Source organism: Taudactylus pleione, unplaced genomic scaffold (genome assembly GCF_031769625.1).
Source record: "Taudactylus pleione unplaced genomic scaffold, aTauple2 ptg003193l, whole genome shotgun sequence".
NCBI lineage: Eukaryota > Metazoa > Chordata > Amphibia > Anura > Myobatrachidae > Taudactylus > Taudactylus pleione.
The window spans coordinates 870,978-897,958 of record NW_028287549.1 but is presented as its reverse complement, the minus strand read 5'-3'; the positions used below and the strand labels follow the sequence as shown (position 1 = coordinate 897,958).

General features: G+C 34.6%; 1 protein-coding gene across 1 annotated transcript in view; it reads right to left on the bottom strand.

The window, feature by feature from the left end:
* NLGN2 (neuroligin 2) overlaps nt 1-26,981 on the bottom strand; it is a 410,706-nt gene that overhangs the window by 228,247 nt on the left and 155,478 nt on the right. The gene's annotated exons all lie outside the window — the stretch shown is intronic.

Sequence of the window (26,981 nt, the reverse complement as noted above, 5' to 3'; positions counted from 1 at the left end):
CACAGCTATATCTATATTTTCATCTCAAACCTGTGTCTATCTTTTCATCTCACACCTAAATCTTTTATCCATCTCACACCTGTATCTCTTTTCATCTCTCTCCTGTATCTATCCTTTCATCTCACACCTGTATCTATCTTTTCATCTCTCACTTGTATCTTAATATCAATCTCACACCTGTATCTATCTTTTCATCTCACACCTGTATCTATCTTTTATCTGTCACCTGTATCTTTTTATCCTTCTGACACCTGTATTTTTTTATCCATCACACTCCTGTATCTCTTTTCTTCTCACACCTATATCTTTTTATCCATCTCACATCTGTATCTATCTTTTCGTCTCACATCTGTATCTAGCTTTTCATCACACACCTGTATCTTTCAATCCATCTCACACCTGTATCTATATTTTCAGCTCACACCTGTATCTTTCTATTCATCTCACACCTGTATCTATCTTTTCATCACATGCCTGTATCTTTGAATCCATAACAGACCTGTATCTATCTTTTCATCTAACACCTGTTTCTTTTTATCCATCTCACACTTATAACTTTTTATCCGTCTCACACCTGTTTCGATCTTTTCATCTCTCACCTGTATCTTTTTATCCATCTCACACCTGTATTTTTTTATCCATCTCACACCTGTATCTATCTTTTCATCTCACACCTGTATCTTTTTATCCTTCTCACATCTGTGTCTATCTTTTCATCTCACACCTGTATCTTTTTATCCATCTCACATCTGTGTCTATCTTTCCATCTCACACCTGCAACTTTTATCTATCTCACAACTGTATCTATCTTTTCATCTCTCACCTGTATCTATTGATTCATCTCACACCTGTATCTATCTTTTCATCTCACACCTGTATCTTTATATCCATCTCACACCTATATCTATCTTTTCTTCTCTCACCTGTAACTTTTCATCCTTCTAACACCTGTATTTTTTTATCCATCTCACACCTGTACCTGTCTTTTCATCTCAAACTTGTATATATCTTTTCATCTCTCACCTGTATCTTTTCATCCATCTCACACCTGTATTTTTTTATCCATCTCACACCTGTATCTATCTTTTCGTCTCACACCTGTATCTTTTTATCCATCTCACATCTGTGTCTATCTTTTCATCTCACACCTGTATCTTTTTATCCATCTCACATCTGTGTCTATCTTTTCATCTCACACCTGAAACTTTTATCCATCTCACAACTGTATCTATCTTTTCATCTCTCACCTGTATCTATTATTTCATCTCACACCTGTATCTATCTTTTCATCTCACACCTGTATATTTATATCCATCTCACACCTATATCTATCTTTTCTTCTCTCACCTGTAACTTTTCATCCTTCTAACACCTGTATTTTTTTATCCATCTCACACCTGTATCTTTATATCCATTCCATACCTGTATCTTTTTATCCATCTCACACCTGTATCTATCTTTTCTTCTCACACCTGTATCTGTTTATCCAACTCACACCTGTATCTATCTTTTCTTCTCACACCTGTATATTTTTATCCATCTCACACATGTATCTATATTTTCTTCTCACACCTTATCTTTTTATCCATCTCACACCTGTGTCTATCTTTTCCTCTCTCACCTGAATCTATCTTTACATTTCTCACCTGTATCTATCATTTCATCTTACACCTGTATCTATCTTTTCATTTCTCACATGTATCTATCTTTTCATATTACACCTGTATCTATCTTTTCATCTCACACCTGTATCCTTTATCCATCTCACACCTGTATCTATCTTTTTATCTCACAACTGTATCTTTTTATCCATCTCAGACCTATATCTATCTTTTCATCTCACACCTGTATCTTTTTATCCATTTCACACATGTATCTTTATATCCATCTCACACATGTATTTTTTTATCCATTTCACACCTGTACCTGTCTTTTCATCTCAAACTTGTATCTATCTTTTCATCTCTCACCTGTATCTTTTTATCCATCTCACACCTGTATTTTTTTATCCACCTCACACCTGTACCTATCTTTTCATTCATCTCACACTTGTATCTATCTTTTCATCTCTCACCTGTATCTTTTTATCCATCTCACACCTCTATCTATCTTTTCATCTCACTGTTGTATCTTTCTATTCATCTCACACCTGTGTCTATCTTTTCATCTCACTCCTGTATCTATCTTTTCATCTCACAGCTGTATCTATCTTTTCATCTCACAACTGTATCTTTCAATGCATCTGACACCTGTATCTACCTTTTCATCACACACCTGTATCTTTCTATCCATCTCACACCTGTATCTATATTTTCATCTCACACCTGTATCTTTCTATCCATCTCACACCTGTATCTATCTTTTCATCACATACCTGTATCTTTCAATCCATCACAGACCTGTATCTATCTTTTCATCTAATGCCTGTATCTTTCTATCCATCTCACACCTGTATCTATCTTTTCATCTCACGCCTGTATCTTTCTATCCGTCTCACACCTGTATCTATCTTTTCATCTTACTCCTGTATCTTTATATCCTTCTCACACCTGTATCTAACTTTTTATCTCACACCTGTATCTTTCAATCTATCTCACACCTGTATCTATAATTTTATCTCACACCTGCATTTATCTTTTTATCTCACACCTCTATATATCTTTTCATCTCACTCCTGTATATATTTTTGCATCTCACACCTGTCACTTTCTATCCATCTCACACCTGTATCTATCTTTTTATCTCACACCTGCATCTATCTTTTTATCTCACACCTCTATATATCTTTTCATCTCACAACTTTACCTATATTTTGCTCTCACGCCTGTATCTTTCAATCCATCTGACACCTGTATCTATCTTTTCATCTCACACCTGTATCTTTTTATCTCACACCTGTATCTATCTTTGCATCTCACACCTGTATCGTTCTATCCATCTCACACCTGTATCTATCTTTTCATCTCACCCCTGTATCTTTCAATACATCTAACATCTGTATCTACCTTTTCAACTCACACCTATTTCTATCTTTATATCTGACACCTGTACATATCTTATTATCTCACACATGTATCTATCATTTCATATCACAGATGTATCTATCTTTTCATATCACACCTGTATCTATCTTTTAATCTCACACCTGTATCTACCTTTTCATCTCATGTCTGTATCTTTCTATCCATCTCACACCTGTATCTATCTTTTTAGCTCACACATGTCTCTATCTTTTTATCTCACACCTGTATCTTTCTATTTATCTCACACCTGTATCTTTCAATACATCTGACTCCTGTATCTATCTTTTCATCTCACACATGTATCTATCTTTTCATCACACCTATATCTTTATATTCATTTGACACCTGTATAAATCTTTTCATCTCTAACCTGTTTCTATCTTATCATCTCTTACCTGAATCTGCCTTTTCATCACATCTGTATCTAACTTTTTATCTTACATCTGTGTCTATTTCTTTATCTCACACCTGTATCTTTCATTCCATCTGACACCTGTATCTATCTTTTCATCTCACACCTGTATCTAACTTTTCATCTCACAATTGTATCTTTCTATCCATCTCACACCTGTATCTATCTTTTCATCACACACATGTATCTATCATTCATCTCACAACTATATCTTTCTATCCATCTTACACATGTATCTATCTTTTAATCTCATACCTGTATCTATCTTTTCATCTCATACCTGTATCTATATTTTCAACTCATAACTGTATCTATCTTTTCATCTGACACCTGTATCTATCTTTTTATCTCACACCTGTATAATTTGATCCATTTCACACCTGTAACTTTTTATCCATCTCACACCTGTATCTTTTTATCCATCTCACACCTGTATTTATCTTTCCATCTCATATCTGTATCTATTTATCCATCTCACACCTGTTTTTTTTTTCCATCTCACACCTGTATCTATCTTTTCATCTCACACCTATATCTATCTTTTAATTTCACACCTGTATCTTTTGATCGATCTCACACCTGTATCTATCTTTTCATCTCACTCCTGTATCTTTTATCCATCTCACACCTGTATCTATCTTTCCATCTCTCACCTGAATCTATCTTGTCATCTCACACCTGTATCTATCTTGTCATCTCTCACCTGTATCTTTATATCCATCTCACACCTGTATCTGTCTTTTTATCTCTCACCTGTATCTTTTTCTCCTAACACCTGTATTTTTTTATCCATCTCACACTTGTATCTATCTTTTCTTCTCACACCTGTATCTTTTTATCCATCTCAGAGCTGTATCTATCTTTTCATCTCTCACTTGTATATATCTTTTCATCTCACACCTTTATCTTTTTATCCATCTCACACCTGTATCTATCTTGTCATCTCACACTTGTATCTTTATATACATCTCACACCTTTATCTATCTTTACATCTCTCACCTGTATCTTTTTATGCTTCTCACACCTGTATGTTTTTATCCATCTCATACCTGTATATATCTTTTCATCTCACACCTGTATCTATCTTTTCATCTCACACCTGTATCTTTTTATCCATCTCACACCTGTATCTATCTTTTCATCTCACACCTGTATCTTTTTATCCATCTCACACATGTGTCTATCTTATCATCACTCACATGTACCTTTTTATCCATCTCACACCTTTAACTATCTTTTCATCTCACAGCTGTATCTATCATTTCATCTCTCACTTGTATCTTTTTATCCATCTCACACCTGTATTTTTTTATCCATCTCACACCTCTACCTATCTTTTCATCTCACACCTGTTTCTTTCTTTTCATCTCACACCTGTATCTTTTTATCCATCTCACACCTGTATCTATCTTTTCATCTCACTCCTGTATCTTTATGTCCATCTTCCACCTGTATCTTTTTATCCATCTGAGAACTGTATATCTTTTCATCTCACTCCTGTATCTTTATGTCCATCTCACACCTGTATCTTTTTATCTATTTCACACCTGTATCTTTTTATCTATCTCGCACCTGTATTTTTTTATCCATCTCACACCTGTATCTATCTTTTCATCTCACACCTGAATCTATCTTTTCATCTCACACCTGTATCTTTTTATCCATCTCACACTTGTATCTATCTTTTCATCTCACACCTGTATCTTTTAACCATCTCACACCTGTATCTATCTTTTCATCTCCCACCGGTATCTATCTTTTCAACTCCAACCTGTATCTATCTTTTCATCTCTCACCTGTATCTTTTTATCCATCTCACACCTTTATCTATCTTGTCATCTCACACCTCTATCTTTATATCCATCTCACACCAGTATCTATCTTTTCATCTCTCATCTGTATCTTTTTATCCTTCTATCACCTGTATCTATCTTTTCATCTCACACCTGTATTTTTCTTTTCATCTCACACCTGTATCTTTTTATGCATCTCACACCTGTATCTATCTTTTCATCTTTCACTTGCATCTTTTCTATCCATCTCACACCTGTATCTATCTTTTCATCTCACACCTGTAACTTTTATCCATCACACACCTGTATCTATCTTATCATCTCTCACCTGTATCTATCGTTTCATCTCACACCTGTATCTATCTTTTCATCTCACACCTTTATCTTTATATCCATCTCAAACCTGTATCTATCTTTTCTTCTCTCACCTGTATCTTCTCATCCTTCTAACACCTGTATTTTTTTATCCATCTCACACCTGTATCTTTCTTTTCTTCTCACACCTGTATCTTTTTATCCATCTCACACCTATATCTATCTTTTCATCTTTCACCTGTATCTTTATATCCATCTCACACCTGTATCTATCTTTTCATCTCTCACATGTATCTTTTAATCCATCTCACACCTGTACCTATCTTTTCAACTCACACCTGTATCTTTATATCCATCCCATACCTGTATCTTTTTATCCATCTCACACCTGTATCTATCTTTTCTTCTCACACCTGTATCTGTTTATCCATCTCACACCTGTATCTATCTTTTCTTCTCACAACTGTATCTTTTTATCCATCTCACACATGTATCTATATTTTCTTCTCACACCTGTATCTTTTTATCCATCTCACACCTGTGTCTATCTTTTCATCTCTCACCTGTATCTATCTTTACATTTCTCACCTGTATCTATAATTTCATCTTACACGTGTATCTATCTTTTCATTTCTCACCTGTATCTATCTTTTCATATTACACCTGTAGCTATCTTTTCATCTTACACCTTTATCTTTTTATCCATCTCAGACCTGTATCTATCTTTTCATCTCACACCTGTATCTTTTTATCCATTTCACACCTGTATATTTGGATCCATCTCACACCAGTATCTTTTTATCCATCTCACAAATGTATCTGTCTTTTCATCTCTCACCTGTATCTTTTTATACATCTCACACCTTTATTTTTTTTATCCATCTTACACATGTATCGATCTTTTCATCTCACACCTTTATCTTTTATCCATCTCACACCTCTATCTGTATTTTCATCTCTCACCTGTATCTAACTTTTCATCTCACACCTGTATCTATCTTTTCATCTCACAAATGTATATTTATATACATCTCACACCTGTATCTATCTTTTCATCTCTCACCTGTATCTTTTTATCCTTCTCACACCTGTATGTTTTTATCCATCTCATACCTGTATCTATCTTTTCATCTCACACCTTTATCTTTCTTTTCATCTCACACCTGTATCTTTTTATCCATCTCACACCTGTATCTATCTTTTCATCTCACACCTGTATCTTTATATCCATCTCACACCTGTATCTATCTTTTCATCTCTCACATGTATCTTTTTATCCATCTCACACCTGCATCTACCTTTTCATCTCACACCTGTATCTTTATATCCATCTAATACCTGTATCATTTTATCCATCTCACACCTGTATCTATCTTTTCTTCTCACACCTGTATCTTTTTATCCATCTCACATCTGTGTCTATCTTTTCATCTCACACCTGAAACTTTTATCCATCTCACAACTGTATCTATCTTTTCATCTCTCACCTGTATCTATTATTTCATCTCACACCTGTATCTATCTTTTCATCTCACACCTGTATTTTTTTATCCATCACACACCTGTATCTTTATATCCATTCCATACCTGTATCTTTTTATCCATCTCACACCTGTATCTATCTTTTCTTCTCACACCTGTATCTGTTTATCCAACTCACACCTGTATCTATCTTTTCTTCTCACACCTGTATCTTTTTATCCATCTCACACATGTATCTATATTTTCTTCTCACACCTTATCTTTTTATCCATCTCACACCTGTGTCTATCTTTTCCTCTCTCACCTGAATCTATCTTTACATTTCTCACCTGTATCTATCATTTCATCTTACACCTGTATCTATCTTTTCATTTCTCACATGTATCTATCTTTTCATATTACACCTGTAGCTATCTTTTCATCTTACACCTTTATCTTTTTATCCTTCTCTCACCTGTATCTATCTTTTTATCTCACAACTGTATCTTTTTATCCATCTCAGACCTGTATCTATCTTTTCATCTCACACCTGTATCTTTTTATCCATTTCACACATGTATCTTTATATCCATCTCACACATGTATTTTTTTATCCATCTCACACCTGTATCTATCTTTTCATCTCACACCTGTATTCTTTATCCATCTCACACCTTTATCTATATTTTCATCTCTCACCTGTATCTATCTTTTCATCTCACACCTGTATCTATCTTATCATCTCTCACCTGTATCTTTATATCCATCTCACACCTGTATCTATCTTTTCATCTCTAGCATGTATGTTTTTATCCATTTCACACCTGTACCTGTCTTTTCATCTCAAACTTGTATCTATCTTTTCATCTCTCACCTGTATCTTTTTATCCATCTCACACCTGTATTTTTTTATCCACCTCACACCTGTACCTATCTTTTCATTCATCTCACACTTGTATCTATCTTTTCATCTCTCACCTGTATCTTTTTATCCATCTCACACCTCTATCTATCTTTTCATCTCACTGTTGTATCTTTCTATTCATCTCACACCTGTGTCTATCTTTTCATCTCACTCCTGTATCTATATTTTCATCTCACACCTGTATCTATCTTTTCATCTCACAACTGTATCTTTCAATGCATCTGACACCTGTATCTACCTTTTCATCACACACCTGTATCTTTCTATCCATCTCACACCTGTATCTATATTTTCATCTCACACCTGTATCTTTCTATCCATCTCACACCTGTATCTATCTTTTCATCACATGCCTGTATCTTTCAATCCATCACAGACCTGTATCTATCTTTTCATCTAATGCCTGTATCTTTCTATCCATCTCACACCTGTATCTATCTTTTCATCTCACGCCTGTATCTTTCTATCCGTCTCACACCTGTATCTATCTTTTCATCTTACTCCTGTATCTTTATATCCTTCTCACACCTGTATCTAACTTTTTATCTCACACCTGTATCTTTCAATCTATCTCACACCTGTATCTATAATTTTATCTCACACCTGCATTTATCTTTTTATCTCACACCTCTATATATCTTTTCATCTCACTCCTGTATATATTTTTGCATCTCACACCTGTCACTTTCTATCCATCTCACACCTGTATCTATCTTTTTATCTCACACCTGCATCTATCTTTTTATCTCACACCTCTATATATCTTTTCATCTCACAACTTTACCTATATTTTGCTCTCACGCCTGTATCTTTCAATCCATCTGACACCTGTATCTATCTTTTCATCTCACACCTGTATCTTTTTATCTCACACCTGTATCTATCTTTGCATCTCACACCTGTATCGTTCTATCCATCTCACACCTGTATCTATCTTTTCATCTCACCCCTGTATCTTTCAATACATCTAACATCTGTATCTACCTTTTCAACTCACACCTATTTCTATCTTTATATCTGACACCTGTACATATCTTATTATCTCACACATGTATCTATCATTTCATATCACAGATGTATCTATCTTTTCATATCACACCTGTATCTATCTTTTAATCTCACACCTGTATCTACCTTTTCATCTCATGTCTGTATCTTTCTATCCATCTCACACCTGTATCTATCTTTTTAGCTCACACATGTCTCTATCTTTTTATCTCACACCTGTATCTTTCTATTTATCTCACACCTGTATCTTTCAATACATCTGACTCCTGTATCTATCTTTTCATCTCACACATGTATCTATCTTTTCATCACACCTATATCTTTATATTCATTTGACACCTGTATAAATCTTTTCATCTCTAACCTGTTTCTATCTTATCATCTCTTACCTGAATCTGCCTTTTCATCACATCTGTATCTAACTTTTTATCTTACATCTGTGTCTATTTCTTTATCTCACACCTGTATCTTTCATTCCATCTGACACCTGTATCTATCTTTTCATCTCACACCTGTATCTAACTTTTCATCTCACAATTGTATCTTTCTATCCATCTCACACCTGTATCTATCTTTTCATCACACACATGTATCTATCATTCATCTCACAACTATATCTTTCTATCCATCTTACACATGTATCTATCTTTTAATCTCATACCTGTACCTATCTTTTCATCTCATACCTGTATCTATATTTTCAACTCATAACTGTATCTATCTTTTCATCTGACACCTGTATCTATCTTTTTATCTCACACCTGTATAATTTGATCCATTTCACACCTGTAACTTTTTATCCATCTCACACCTGTATCTTTTTATCCATCTCACACCTGTATTTATCTTTCCATCTCATATCTGTATCTATTTATCCATCTCACACCTGTTTTTTTTTTCCATCTCACACCTGTATCTATCTTTTCATCTCACACCTATATCTATCTTTTAATTTCACACCTGTATCTTTTGATCCATCTCACACCTGTATCTATCTTTTCATCTCACTCCTGTATCTTTTATCCATCTCACACCTGTATCTATCTTTCCATCTCTCACCTGAATCTATCTTGTCATCTCACACCTGTATCTATCTTGTCATCTCTCACCTGTATCTTTATATCCATCTCACACCTGTATCTGTCTTTTTATCTCTCACCTGTATCTTTTTCTCCTAACACCTGTATTTTTTTATCCATCTCACACTTGTATCTATCTTTTCTTCTCACACCTGTATCTTTTTATCCATCTCAGAGCTGTATCTATCTTTTCATCTCTCACTTGTATATATCTTTTCATCTCACACCTTTATCTTTTTATCCATCTCACACCTGTATCTATCTTGTCATCTCACACTTGTATCTTTATATACATCTCACACCTTTATCTATCTTTACATCTCTCACCTGTATCTTTTTATGCTTCTCACACCTGTATGTTTTTATCCATCTCATACCTGTATATATCTTTTCATCTCACACCTGTATCTATCTTTTCATCTCACACCTGTATCTTTTTATCCATCTCACACCTGTATCTATCTTTTCATCTCACACCTGTATCTTTTTATCCATCTCACACATGTGTCTATCTTATCATCACTCACATGTACCTTTTTATCCATCTCACACCTTTAACTATCTTTTCATCTCACAGCTGTATCTATCATTTCATCTCTCACTTGTATCTTTTTATCCATCTCACACCTGTATTTTTTTATCCATCTCACACCTCTACCTATCTTTTCATCTCACACCTGTTTCTTTCTTTTCATCTCACACCTGTATCTTTTTATCCATCTCACACCTGTATCTATCTTTTCATCTCACTCCTGTATCTTTATGTCCATCTTCCACCTGTATCTTTTTATCCATCTGAGAACTGTATATCTTTTCATCTCACTCCTGTATCTTTATGTCCATCTCACACCTGTATCTTTTTATCTATTTCACACCTGTATCTTTTTATCTATCTTGCACCTGTATTTTTTTATCCATCTCACACCTGTATCTATCTTTTCATCTCACACCTGTATCTATCTTTTCATCTCACACCTGTATCTTTTTATCCATCTCACACTTGTATCTATCTTTTCATCTCACACCTGTATCTTTTAACCATCTCACACCTGTATCTATCTTTTCATCTCCCACCGGTATCTATCTTTTCAACTCCAACCTGTATCTATCTTTTCATCTCTCACCTGTATCTTTTTATCCATCTCACACCTTTATCTATCTTGTCATCTCACACCTCTATCTTTATATCCATCTCACACCAGTATCTATCTTTTCATCTCTCATCTGTATCTTTTTATCCTTCTATCACCTGTATCTATCTTTTCATCTCACACCTGTATTTTTCTTTTCATCTCACACCTGTATCTTTTTATGCATCTCACACCTGTATCTATCTTTTCATCTTTCACTTGCATCTTTTCTATCCATCTCACACCTGTATCTATCTTTTCATCTCACACCTGTAACTTTTATCCATCACACACCTGTATCTATCTTATCATCTCTCACCTGTATCTATCGTTTCATCTCACACCTGTATCTATCTTTTCATCTCACACCTTTATCTTTATATCCATCTCAAACCTGTATCTATCTTTTCTTCTCTCACCTGTATCTTCTCATCCTTCTAACACCTGTATTTTTTTATCCATCTCACACCTGTATCTTTCTTTTCTTCTCACACCTGTATCTTTTTATCCATCTCACACATATATCTATCTTTTCATCTTTCACCTGTATCTTTATATCCATCTCACGCCTGTATCTATCTTTTCATCTCTCACATGTATCTTTTAATCCATCTCACACCTGTACCTATCTTTTCAACTCACACCTGTATCTTTATATCCATCCCATACCTGTATCTTTTTATCCATCTCACACCTGTATCTATCTTTTCTTCTCACACCTGTATCTGTTTATCCATCTCACACCTGTATCTATCTTTTCTTCTCACAACTGTATCTTTTTATCCATCTCACACATGTATCTATATTTTCTTCTCACACCTGTATCTTTTTATCCATCTCACACCTGTGTCTATCTTTTCATCTCTCACCTGTATCTATCTTTACATTTCTCACCTGTATCTATAATTTCATCTTACACGTGTATCTATCTTTTCATTTCTCACCTGTATCTATCTTTTCATATTACACCTGTAGCTATCTTTTCATCTTACACCTTTATCTTTTTATCCATCTCAGACCTGTATCTATCTTTTCATCTCACACCTGTATCTTTTTATCCATTTCACACCTGTATATTTGGATCCATCTCACACCAGTATCTTTTTATCCATCTCACAAATGTATCTGTCTTTTCATCTCTCACCTGTATCTTTTTATACATCTCACACCTTTATTTTTTTTATCCATCTTACACATGTATCGATCTTTTCATCTCACACCTTTATCTTTTATCCATCTCACACCTCTATCTGTATTTTCATCTCTCACCTGTATCTAACTTTTCATCTCACACCTGTATCTATCTTTTCATCTCACAAATGTATATTTATATACATCTCACACCTGTATCTATCTTTTCATCTCTCACCTGTATCTTTTTATCCTTCTCACACCTGTATGTTTTTATCCATCTCATACCTGTATCTATCTTTTCATCTCACACCTTTATCTTTCTTTTCATCTCACACCTGTATCTTTTTATCCATCTCACACCTGTATCTATCTTTTCATCTCACACCTGTATCTTTATATCCATCTCACACCTGTATCTATCTTTTCATCTCTCACATGTATCTTTTTATCCATCTCACACCTGCATCTACCTTTTCATCTCACACCTGTATCTTTATATCCATCTAATACCTGTATCATTTTATCCATCTCACACCTGTATCTATCTTTTCTTCTCACACCTGTATCTTTTTATCCATCTCACACTTGTATCTTTTTATCCATCTCACACCCGTATCTATATTTTCTTCTCCAAACAGTATCTTTTTATCCATCTCACACCTGTGTCTATCTTTTCATCTCACACCTGTATCTATCTTTTCATCTCTCACCTGTATCAATTTTTTCATTTCTCATCTGTATCTATCATTTCATCTTACACCTGTATCTATCTTTTCATTTCTCACCTGTATCTATCTTTTCATCTTACACCTGTATCTATCTTTTCATTTCACACCTGTATCTTTTTATCCATCTCACACCTGTATCTATCTTTTCATCTCTCACATGTATGTTTTTATCCATCTCACACCTGTACCTGTCTTTTCATCTCACACCTGTATCTAATCATTTTATCTCACACCTGTATTTTTTTTCCATCAGACTCCTGTATCTCTTTTCTTCTCACACCTGTATCTTTTTATCCATCTCACACCTGTATCTATCTTTTCATCTCACACCTGTATCTATTTATCCATCTCTCACCTGTTTCTATCTTTTCATCTCTGAAATGTATGTTTTTATTCATCTCACAACTGTACCTGTCTTTTCATCTCAAACTTGTATCTATCTTTTCATCTCTCACCTTTATCTTTTTATCCATCTCACACCTGTATTTTTTTATCCACCTCACACCTGTACCTATCTTTTCAATCATCTCACACTTGTATCTTTTTATCCATCTCACACCCGTATCTATATTTTCTTCTCCAAACAGTATCTTTTTATCCATCTCACACCTCTATCTATCTTTTCATCTCACTCTTGTATCTTTCTATTCATCTCACACATGTGTCTATCTTTTCATCTCACTCTTGTATCTATCTTTTCATCTCACACCTGTATCTATCTTTTCATCTCACAACTGTATCTTTCTATCCATCTCACACCTGTATCTATCTTTTCATCTCACACCTGTATCTTTCTATCCATCTCACACCTGTATCTATCTTTTCATCGCATGCCTGTATCTTTCAGTCCATCACAGACCTGTATCTATCTTTTCATCTCACACCGGTATCTTTCTATTCGTCTCACACCTGTATCTATCTTTTCATCTTACTCCTGTATCTTTATTTCCATCTCACAGCTGTATCTATCTTTTCATCTCACTCTTTTATCTTTCTATCCATCTCACACCTGTATCTATCTTTTCATCTCACAGCTGTATCTTTCTATCCATCTCACACCTGTATCTATCTTTTCATCTTTCAACGGTATCTATCTTTTCATCTCAGACCTGTATCTATCTTTTCATCTCACACATGAATCTTTCAATCCATCTCAGACCTGTATCTATCTTTTCATCTCACGCCTGTATCTTATATACATCTGACACCTGTATCTTACTTTTCAAATCACACCTGTATCTTTCAATCAATCTGACAACTGTATCTATCTTTTCATCTTACTCCTGTATCTGTCTTTTTATCTCTCACCTGTATCTATCATTTCAACTCAACCCTGAATCTTTCTATCCATCTCACACCTGTATCTATCTTTTCATCTCATGTCTGTATCTATCTTTTCCTCTCACACCTGTATCTATCTTTTCATTTCACACCTGTATCTATATTCTCATCTCTCACCTGTATCTATCTTTTCATTTCTCACCTGTATCTATCTTTTAATCTTACACCTGTATCTTTCTTTTCATTTCTCACCTGTATCTATTTTTTCATCTTACACCTGTATCTATCTTTTCATCTTTCACCTTTATCTTTTTATCCATCTCACACCTGTATCTATCTTTTTATCTCACAACTGTTTCTTTTTATCCATCTCACACTTATAACTTTTTATCTGTCTCACTCCTGTTTCGATCTTTTCATCTCTCACCTGTATCTTTTTATCCATCTCACACCTGTATATTTTTATCCATCTCACACCTGTATCTATCTTTTCGTCTCACAACTGTATCTTTTTATCCATCTCACATCTGTGTCTATCTTTTCATCTCACACCTGTATCTTTTTATCCATCTCACATCTGTGTCTATCTTTTCATCTCACACCTGCAACTTTTATCCATCTCACAACTGTATCTATCGTTTCATCTCTCACCTGTATCTATTGTTTCATCTCACACCTGTATCTATCTTTTCATCTCACACCTGTATCTTTATATCCATCTCACACCTGTATTTTTTTATCCATCTCACACCTTTATCTTTATATCCATTCCATACCTGTATCTTTTTATCCATCTCACACCTGTATCTATCTTTTCTTCTCACACCTGTATCTGTTTATCCAACTCACACCTGTATCTATCTTTTCTTCTCACACCTGTATCTTTTTATCCATCTCACACATGTATCTATATTTTCTTCTCACACCAGTATCTTTTTATCCATCTCACACCTGTGTCTATCTTTTCCTCTCTCACCTGTATCTATCTTTACATTTCTCACCTGTATCTATCATTTCATCTTACACCTGTATCTATCTTTTCAATTCACACATGTATCTATCTTTTCATATTACACCTGTAGCTATCTTTTCATCTTACACCTTTATCTTTTTATCCTTCTCACACCTGAATCTATCTTTTTATCTCACAACTGTATCTTTTTATCCATCTCAGACCTGTATCTATCTTTTCATCTCACACCTGTATCTTTTTATCCATTTCACACATGTATCTTTATATCCATCTCACACATGTATTTTTCTATCCATCTCACACCTGTATCTATCTTTTCATCTCACACCTGTATCCTTTATCCAACTCACACCTTTATCTATATTTTCATCTCTCACCTGTATCTAACTTTTCATCTCACACCTGTATCTATCTTTTCATCTCTCACCTGTATCTTTATATCCACCTCACACCTGTATCTATCTTTTCATCTCTAGCATGTATGTTTTTATCCATTTCACACCTGTACCTGTCTTTTCATCTCAAACTTGTATCTATCTTTTCATCTCTCACCTGTATCTTTTTATCCATCTCACACCTGTATTTTTTTATCCACCTCACACCTGTACCTATCTTTTCATTCATCTCACACTTGTATCTATCTTTTCATCTCTCACCTGTATCTTTTTATCCATCTCACACCTCTATCTATCTTTTCATCTCACTGTTGTATCTTTCTATTCATCTCACACCTGTGTCTATCTTTTCATCTCACTCCTGTATCTATCTTTTCATCTCACACCTGTATCTATCTTTTCATCTCACAACTGTATCTTTCAATGCATCTGACACCTGTATCTACCTTTTCATCACACACCTGTATCTTTCTATCCATCTCACACCTGTATCTATATTTTCATCTCACACCTGAATCTTTCTATCCATCTCACACCTGTATCTATCTTTTCATCACATGCCTGTATCTTTCAATCCATCACAGACCTGTATCTATCATTTCATCTAATGCCTGTATCTTTCTATCAATCTCACACCTGTATCTATCTTTTAATCTCACGCCTGTATCTTTTTATCCGTCCCACACTTGTACCTATCTTTTCAATCATCTCACACTTGTATCTATCTTTTCATCTCTCACCTGTATCTTTTTATCCATCTCACACCTCTATCTATCTTTTCATCTCACTCTTGTATCTTTCTATTCATCTCACACATGTGTCTATCTTTTCATCTCACTCTTGTATCTATCTTTTCATCTCACACCTGTATCTATCTTTTCATCTCACAACTGTATCTTTCTATCCATCTCACACCTGTATCTATCTTTTCATCTCACACCTGTATCTTTCTATCCATCTCACACCTGTATCTATCTTTTCATCGCATGCCTGTATCTTTCAATCCATCACAGACCTGTATCTATCTTTTCATCTCACACCGGTATCTTTCTATTCGTCTCACACCTGTATCTATCTTTTCATCTTACTCCTGTATCTTTATTTCCATCTCACAGCTGTATCTATCTTTTCATCTCACTCTTTTATCTTTCTATCCATCTCACACCTGTATCTATTTTTTCATCTCACAGCTGTATCTTTCTATCCATCTCACACCTGTATCTATCTTTTCATCTTTCAACGGTATCTATCTTTTCATCTCACACCTGTATCTATCTTTTCATCTCACACATGAATCTTTCAATCCATCTCAGACCTGTATCTATCTTTTCATCTCACGCCTGTATCTTATATACATCTGACACCTGTATCTTACTTTTCAAATCACACCTGTATCTTTCAATCAATCTGACAACTGTATCTATCTTTTCATCTTACTCCTGTATCTGTCTTTTCATCTCTCACCTGTATCTATCTTTTCAACTCAACCCTGAATCTTTCTATCCATCTCACACCTGTATCTATCTTTTCATCTCATGTCTGTATCTATCTTTTCCTCTCACACCTGTATCTATATTTTAATTTCACACCTGTATCTATATTCTCATCTCTCACCTGTATCTATCTTTTCATTTCTCACCTGTATCTATCTTTTAATCTTACACCTGTATCTTTCTTTTCATTTCTCACCTGTATCTATTTTTTCATCTTACACCTGTATCTATCTTTTCATCTTTCACCTTTATCTTTTTATCCATCTCACACCTGTATCTATCTTTTTATCTCACAACTGTTTCTTTTTATCCATCTCACACTTATAACTTTTTATCCGTCTCACTCCTGTTTCGATCTTTTCATCTCTCACCTGTATCTTTTTATCCATCTCACACCTGTATTTTTTTATCCATCTCACACCTGTATCTATCTTTTCGTCTCACACCTGTATCTTTTTATCCATCTCACATCTGTGTCTATCTTTTCATCTCACACCTGTATCTTTTTATCCATCTCACATCTGTGTCTATCTTTTCATCTCACACCTGCAACTTTTATCCATCTCACAACTGTATCTATCGTTTCATCTCTCACCTGTATCTATTGTTTCATCTCACACCTGTATCTATCTTTTCATCTCACACCTGTATCTTTATATCCATCTCACACCTTTATCTTTATATCCATTCCATACCTGTATCTTTTTATCCATCTCACACCTGTATCTATCTTTTCTTCTCACACCTGTATCTGTTTATCCAACTCACACCTGTATCTATCTTTTCTTCTCACACCTGTATCTTTTTATCCATCTCACACATGTATCTATATTTTCTTCTCACACCAGTATCTTTTTATCCATCTCACACCTGTGTCTATCTTTTCCTCTCTCACCTGTATCTATCTTTACATATCTCACCTGTATTTATCATTTCATCTTACACCTGTATCTATCTTTTCATTTCACACATGTATCTATCTTTTCATATTACACCTGTAGCTATCTTTTCATCTTACACCTTTATCTTTTTATCCTTCTCACACCTGAATCTATCTTTTTATCTCACAACTGTATCTTTTTATCCATCTCAGACCTGTATCTATCTTTTCATCTCACACCTGTATCTTTTTATCCATTTCACACATGTATCTTTATATCCATCTCACACATGTATTTTTCTATCCATCTCACACATGTATCTATCTTTTCATCACACCTGTATCCTTTATCCAACTCATACCTTTATCTATATTTTCATCTCTCACCTGTATCTAACTTTTCATCTCACACCTGTATCTATCTTTTCATCTCTCACCTGTATCTTTATATCCATCTCACACCTGTATCTATCTTTTCATCTCTAGCATGTATGTTTTTATCCATTTCACACCTGTACCTGTCTTTTCATCTCAAACTTGTATCTATCTTTTCATCTCTCACCTGTATCTTTTTATCCATCTCACACCTGTATTTTTTTATCCACCGCACACCTGTACCTATCTTTTCATTCATCTCACACTTGTATCTATCTTTTCATCTCTCACCTGTATCTTTTTATCCATCTCACACCTCTATCTATCTTTTCATCTCACTGTTGTATCTTTCTATTCATCTCACACCTGTGTCTATCTTTTCATCTCACTCCTGTATCTATCTTTTCATCTCACACCTGTATCTATCTTTTCATCTCACAACTGTATCTTTCAATGCATCTGACACCTGTATCTACCTTTTCATCACACACCTGTATCTTTCTATCCATCTCACACCTGTATCTATATTTTCATCTCACACCTGTATCTTTCTATCCATCTCACACCTGTATCTATCTTTTGATCACATGCCTGTATCTTTCAATCCATCACAGACCTGTATCTATCATTTCATCTAATGCCTGTATCTTTCTATCAATCTCACACCTGTATCTATCTTTTAATCTCACGCCTGTATCTTTCTATCCGTCTCACACCTGTATCTATCTTTTCATCTTACTCCTGTATCTTTATATCCTTCTCACACCTGTATCTATCTTTTCAACTATCACATGTATCTTTTTATCCATCTCACACCTGTATCTATATTTTTATCTCACAGCTGTATCTTTATATCCATCTAATACCTGTATCTTTTTATCCATCTCACACCTGTATCTATCTTTTCTTCTCACACCTGTATCTTTTTATCCATCTCACACCTGTATCTATATTTTTTTCTCCAACCTGTATCTTTTTATCCATCTCACACCTGTGTCTATCTTTTCATCTCACAAATGTATATTTATATACATCTCACACCTGTATCTAATTTTTCATCTCTCACCTGTATCTTTTTATCATTCTCACACCTGTATGTTTTTAACCATCTCACACCTGTATCTTTCTTTTCATCTCACACCTGTATCTTTATATCCATCTCACACCTGTATCTATCTTTTCATCTCTCACATATATCTTTTTATCCATCTCACACCTGTATCTATCTTTTCATCTCACACCTGTATCTTTATATCCATCTAATACCTGTATCTTTTTAACCATCTCACACCTGTATCTATCTTTTCTTCTCACACCTGTATCTTTTTATCCATCTCACACCTGTATCTTTATTTTCTTCTCCAACCTGTATATTTTTATCCATCTCACACCTGTGTCTTTCTTTTCATCTCACACCTGTATCTATCTTTTCATCTCTCACCTGTATCTATTTTTTCATTACTCATCTGTATCTATCATTTCATCTTACACCTGTATCTATCTTTTCATTTCTCACATGTATCTATCTTTTCATCTTACACCTGTATCTATCTTTTTATCTCACAACTGTATCTTTTTATCCATCTCAGACCTGTATCTATCTTTTCATCTCACACCAGTATCTTTTTATCCATCTCACAGCTATATCTATATTTTCATCTCAAACCTGTGTCTATCTTTTCATCTCACACCTGAATCTTTTATCCATCTCACACCTGTATCTCTTTTCATCTCTCTCCTGTATCTATCCTTTCATCTCACACCTGTATCTATCTTTTCATCTCTCACTTGTATCTTTATATCCATCTCACACCTGTATCTATCTTTTCATCTCACACCTGTATCTATCTTTTTATCTGTCACCTGTATCTTTTTATCTTTATGACACCTGTATTTTTTTATCCATCACACTCCTGTATCTCTTTTCTTCTCACACCTATATCTTTTTATCCATCTCACATCTGTATCTATCTTTTCGTCTCACACCTGTATCTACCTTTTCATCACACACCTGTATCTTTCAATCCATCTCACACCTGTATCTATATTTTCAGCTCCCACCTGTATCTTTCTATCCATCTCACACCTGTATCTATCTTTTCATCACATGCCTGTATCTTTCAATCCATAACAGACCTGTATCTATCTTTTCATCTAACAACTGTTTCTTTTTATCCATCTCACACTTATAACTTTTTATCCGTCTCACACCTGTTTCGATCTTTTCATCTCTCACCTGTATCTTTTTATCCATCTCACACCTGTATTTTTATATCCATCTCACACCTGTATCTATCTTTTCATCTCACACCTGTATCTTTTTATCCATCTCACATCTGTGTCTATCTTTTCATCTCACACCTGTATCTTTTTATCCATCTCACATCTGTGTCTATCTTTTCATCTCACACCTGCATCTTTTATCTATCTCACAACTGTATCTATCTTTTCATCTCTCACCTATATCTATTGATTCATCTCACACCTGTATCTATCTTTTCATCTCACACCTGTATCTTTATATCCATCTCACGCCTATATCTATCTTTTCTTCTCTCACCTGTAACTTTTCATCCTTCTAACACCTGTATTTTTTTATCCATCTCACACCTGTATCTTTATATCCATTCCATACTTGTATCTTTTTATCCATCTCACACCTGTATCTATCTTTTCTTCTCACACCTGTATCTGTTTATCCAACTCACACCTGTATCTATCTTTTCTTCTCACACCTGTATCTTTTTATCCATCTCACACGTGTATCTATATTTTCTTCTCACACCTGTATCTTTTTATCCATCTCACACCTGTGTCTATCTTTTCCTCTCTCACCTGTATCTATCTTTACATTTCTCACCTGTATCTATCATTTCATCTTACACCTGTATCTATCTTTTCATTTCTCACATGTATCTATCTTTTCATATTACACCTGTAGCTATCTTTTCATCTTACACCTTTATCTTTTTATCCTTCTCTCACCTGTATCTATCTTTTTATCTCACAACTGTATCTTTTTATCCATTTCAGACCTGTATCTATCTTTTCATCTCACACCTGTATCTTTTTATCCATTTCACACATGTATCTTTATATCCATCTCACACATGTATTTTTTTATCCATCTCACACCTGTATCTTTCTTTTCATCTCACACCTGTATCCTTTATCCATCTCACACCTTTATCTATATTTTCATCTCTCACCTGTATCTATCTTTTCATCTCACACCTGTATCTATCTTTTCATCTCTCACCTGTATCTTTATATCCATCTCACACCTGTATCTATCTTTTCATCTCTAGCATGTATGTTTTTATCCATTTCACACCTGTACCTGTCTTTTCATCTCAAACTTGTATCTATCTTTTCATCTCTCACCTGTATCTTTTCATCCATCTCACACCTGTATTTTTTTATCCATCTCACACCTGTATCTATCTTTTCGTCTCACACCTGTATCTTTTTATCCATCTCACATCTGTGTCTATCTTTTCATCTCACACCTGTATCTTTTTATCCATCTCACATCTGTGTCTATCTTTTCATCTCACACCTGCAACTTTTATCCATCTCACAACTGTATCTATCTTTTCATCTCTCACCTGTATCTATTGTTTCATCTCACACCTGTATCTATCTTTTCATCTCACACCTGTATCTTTATATCCATCTCACACCTATATCTATCTTTTCTTCTCTCACCTGTAACTTTTCATCCTTCTAACACCTGTATTTTTTTATCCATCTCACACCTGTATCTTTATATCCATTCCATACCTGTATCTTTTTATCCATCTCACACCTGTATCTATATTTTATTCTCACACCTGTATCTGTTTATCCAACTCACACCTGTATCTATCTTTTCTTCTCACACCTGTATCTTTTTATCCATCTCACACATGTATCTATATTTTCTTCTCACACCTTATCTTTTTATCCATCTCATACCTGTGTCTATCTTTTCCTCTCTCACCTGTATCTATCTTTACATTTCTCACCTGTATCTATCATTTCATCTTACACCTGTATCTATCTTTTCATTTCTCACATGTATCTATCTTTTCATATTACACCTGTAGCTATCTTTTCATCTTACACCTTTATCTTTTTATCCTTCTCACACCTGAATCTATCTTTTTATCTCACAACTGTATCTTTTTATCTATCTCAGACCTGTATCTATCTTTTCATCTCACACCTGTATCTTTTTATCCATTTCACACATGTATCTTTATATCCATCTCACACATGTATTTTTTTAACCATCTCACACCTGTATCTATCTTTTCATCTCACACCTGTATCCTTTATCCATCTCACACCTTTATCTATATTTTCATCTCTCACCTGTATCTAACTTTTCATCTCACACCTGTATCTATCTTTTCATCTCTCACCTGTATCTTTATATCCATCTCACACCTGTATCTATCTTTTCATCTCTAGCATGTATGTTTTTATCCATTTCACACCTGTACCTGTCTTTTCATCTCAAACTTGTATCTATCTTTTCATCTCTCACCTGTATCTTTTTATCCATCTCACACCTGTATTTTTTTATCCACCTCACACCTGTACCTATCTTTTCATTCATCTCACACTTGTATCTATCTTTTCATCTCTCACCTGTATCTTTTTATCCATCTCACACCTCTATCTATCTTTTCATCTCACTGTTGTATCTTTCTATTCATCTCACACCTGTGTCTATCTTTTCATCTCATTCCTGTATCTATCTTTTCATCTCACACCTGTAGCTATCTTTTCATCTCACAACTGTATCTTTCAATGCATCTGACACCTGTATCTACCTTTTCATCACACACCTGTATCTTTCTATCCATCTCACACCTGTATCTATATTTTCATCTCACACCTGTATCTTTCTATCCATCTCACACCTGTATATATCTTTTCATCACATGCCTGTATCTTTCAATCCATCACAGACCTGTATCTATCTTTTCATCTAATGATTGTATCTTTCTATCCATCTCACACCTGTGTCTATCTTTTCATCTCACGCCTGTATCTTTCTATCCGTCTCACACCTGTATCTATCTTTTCCTCTTACTCCTGTATCTTTATATCCTTCTCACACCTGTATCTATCTTTTCATCTATCACATGTATCTTTTTATCCATCTCACACCTGTATCTATATTTTCATCTCACAGCTGTATCTTTATATCCATCTAATACCTGTATCTTTTTATACATCTCACACCTGTATCTATCTTTTCTTCTCACACCTGTATCTTTTTATCCATCTCACACCTGTATCTTTATTTTCTTCTCCAACCTGTATATTTTTATCCATCTCACACCTGTGTCTTTCTTTTCATCTCACACCTGTATCTATCTTTTCATCTCTCACCTGTATCTATTTTTTCATTTCTCATCTGTATCTATCATTTCATCTTACACCTGTATCTATCTTTTCATTTCTCACGTGTATCTATCTTTTCATCTTACACCTGTATCTATCTTTTTATCTCACAACTGTATCTTTTTATCCATCTCAGACCTGTATCTATCTTTTCATCTCACACCAGTATCTATCCTTTCATCTCACACCTGTATCTATCTTTTCATCTCTCACTTGTATCTTTATATCCATCTCACACCTGTATCTATCTTTTCATCTCACACCTGTATCTATCTTTTTATCTGTCACCTGTATCTTTTTATCCTTCTGACACCTGTATTTTTTTATCCATCACACTCCTGTATCTCTTTTCTTCTCACACCTATATGTTTTTATCCATCTCACATCTGTATCTATCTTTTCGTCTCACACCTGTATCTACCTTTTCATCACACACCTGTATCTTTCAATCCATCTCACACCTGTATCTATATTTTCAGCTCACACCTGTATCTTTCTATCCATCTCACACCTGTATCTATCTTTTCATCACATGCCTGTATCTTTCAATCCATAACAGACCTGTATCTATCTTTTCATCTAACAACTGTTTCTTTTTATCCATCTCACACTTATAACTTTTTATCCATCTCACACCTGTTTCGATCTTTTCATCTCTCACCTGTATCTTTTTATCCATCTCACACCTGTATTTTTTTATCCATCTCACACCTGTATCTATCTTTTCGTCTCACACCTGTATCTTTTTATCCATCTCACATCTGTGTCTATCTTTTCATCTCACACCTGTATCTTTTTATCCATCTCACATCTGTGTCTATCTTTTCATATCACACCTGCAACTTTTATCCATCTCACAACTGTATCTATCTTTTCATCTCTCACCTGTATCTATTGATTCATCTCACACCTGTATCTATCTTTTCATCTCACACCTGTATCTTTATATCCATCTCACACCTATGTCTATCTTTTCTTCTCTCACCTGTAACTTTTCATCCTTCTAACACCTGTATTTTTTTATCCATCTCACACCTGTATCTTTATATCGATTCCATACCTGTATCTTTTTATCCATCTCACACCTGTATCTATCATTTCTTCTCACACCTGTATCTGTTTATCCAACTCACACCTGTATCTATCTTTTCTTCTCACACCTATATCTTTTTATCCATCTCTCACATGTATCTATATTTTCTTCTCACACCTGTATCTTTTTATCCATCTCACACCTGTGTCTATCTTTTCCTCTCTCACCTGTATCTATCTTTACATTTCTCACCTGTATCTATCATTTCATCTTACACCTGTATCTATCTTTTCATTTCTCACATGTATCTATCTTTTCATATTACACCTGTAGCTATCTTTTCATCTTACACCTTTATCTTTTTATACTTCTCTCACCTGTATCTATCTTTTTATCTCACAACTGTATCTTTTTATCCATCTCAGACCTGTATCTATCTTTTCATCTCACACCTGTATCCTTTATCCATCTCACACCTTTATCTATATTTTCATCTCTCACCTGTATCTATCTTTTCATCTCACACCTGTATCTATCTTTTCATCTCTCACCTGTATCTTTATATCCATCTCACACATGTATCTATCTTTTCATCTCTAGCATGTATGTTTTTATCCATTTCACACCTGTACCTGTCTTTTCATCTCAAACTTGTATCTATCTTTTCATCTCTCACCTGTATCTTTTCATCCATCTCACACCTGTATTTTTTTATCCACCTCACACCTGTACCTATCTTTTCATTCATCTCACACTTGTATCTATCTTTTCATCTCTCACCTGTATCTTTTTATCCATCTCACACCTCTATCTATCTTTTCATCTCACTGTTGTATCTTTCTATTCATCTCACACCTGTGTCCATCTTTTCATCTCACTCCTGTATCTATCTTTTCATCTCACACCTGTATCTATCTTTTCATCTCACAACTGTATCTTTCAATGCATCTGACACCTGTATCTACCTTTTCTTCACACACCTGTATCTTTCTATCCATCTCACACCTGTATCTATATTTTCATCTCACACCAGTATCTTTCTATCCATCTCACACCTGTATCTATCTTTTCATCACATGCCTGTATCTTTCAATCCATCACAGACCTGTATCTATCTTTTCATCTAATGCCTGTATCTTTCTATCCATCTCACACCTGTATCTATCTTTTCATCTCACGCCTGTATCTTTCTATCCGTCTCACACCTGTATCTATCTTTTCATCTTACTCCTGTATCTTTATATCCATCTCACACCTGTATCTATCTTTTCATCTATCACATGTATCTTTTTATCCATCTCACACCTGTATCTATATTTTTTTCTCCAACCTGTATCTTTTTATCCATCTCACACCTGTGTCTATCTTTTCATCTCACAAATGTATATTTATATACATCTCACATCTGTATCTATCTTTTCATCTCTCACCTGAATCTTTTTATCATTCTCACACCTGTATGTTTTTAACCATCTCACACCTGTATCTATCTTTTCATCTCTCACATGTATCTTTTTATCCATCTCACACCTGTATCTATCTTTTCATCTCACACCTGTATCTTTATATCAATCTAATACCTGTATCTTTTTATCCATCTCACACCTGTATCTATCTTTTCTTCTCACACCTGTATCTTTTTATTCATCTCACACCTGTATCTTTATTTTCTTCTCCAATCTGTATATTTTTATCCATCTCACACCTGTGTCTTTCTTTTCATCTCACACCTGTATCTATCTTTTCATCTCTCACCTGTATATATTTTTTCATTTCTCATCTGTATCTATCATTTCATCTTACACCTGTATCTATCTTTTCATTTCTCACGTGTATCTATCTTTTCATCTTACACCTGTATCTATCTTTTTATCTCACAACTGTATCTTTTTATCCATCTCAGACCTGTATCTATCTTTTCATCTCACACCAGTATCTTTTTATCCATCTCACAGCTATATCTATATTTTCATCTCAAACCTGTGTCTATCTTTTCATCTCACACCTGAATCTTTTATCCATCTCACACCTGTATCTCTTTTCATCTCTCTCCTGTATCTATCCTTTCATCTCACACCTGTATCTATCTTTTCATCTCTCACTTGTATCTTTATATCCATCTCACACCTGTATCTATCTTTTCAT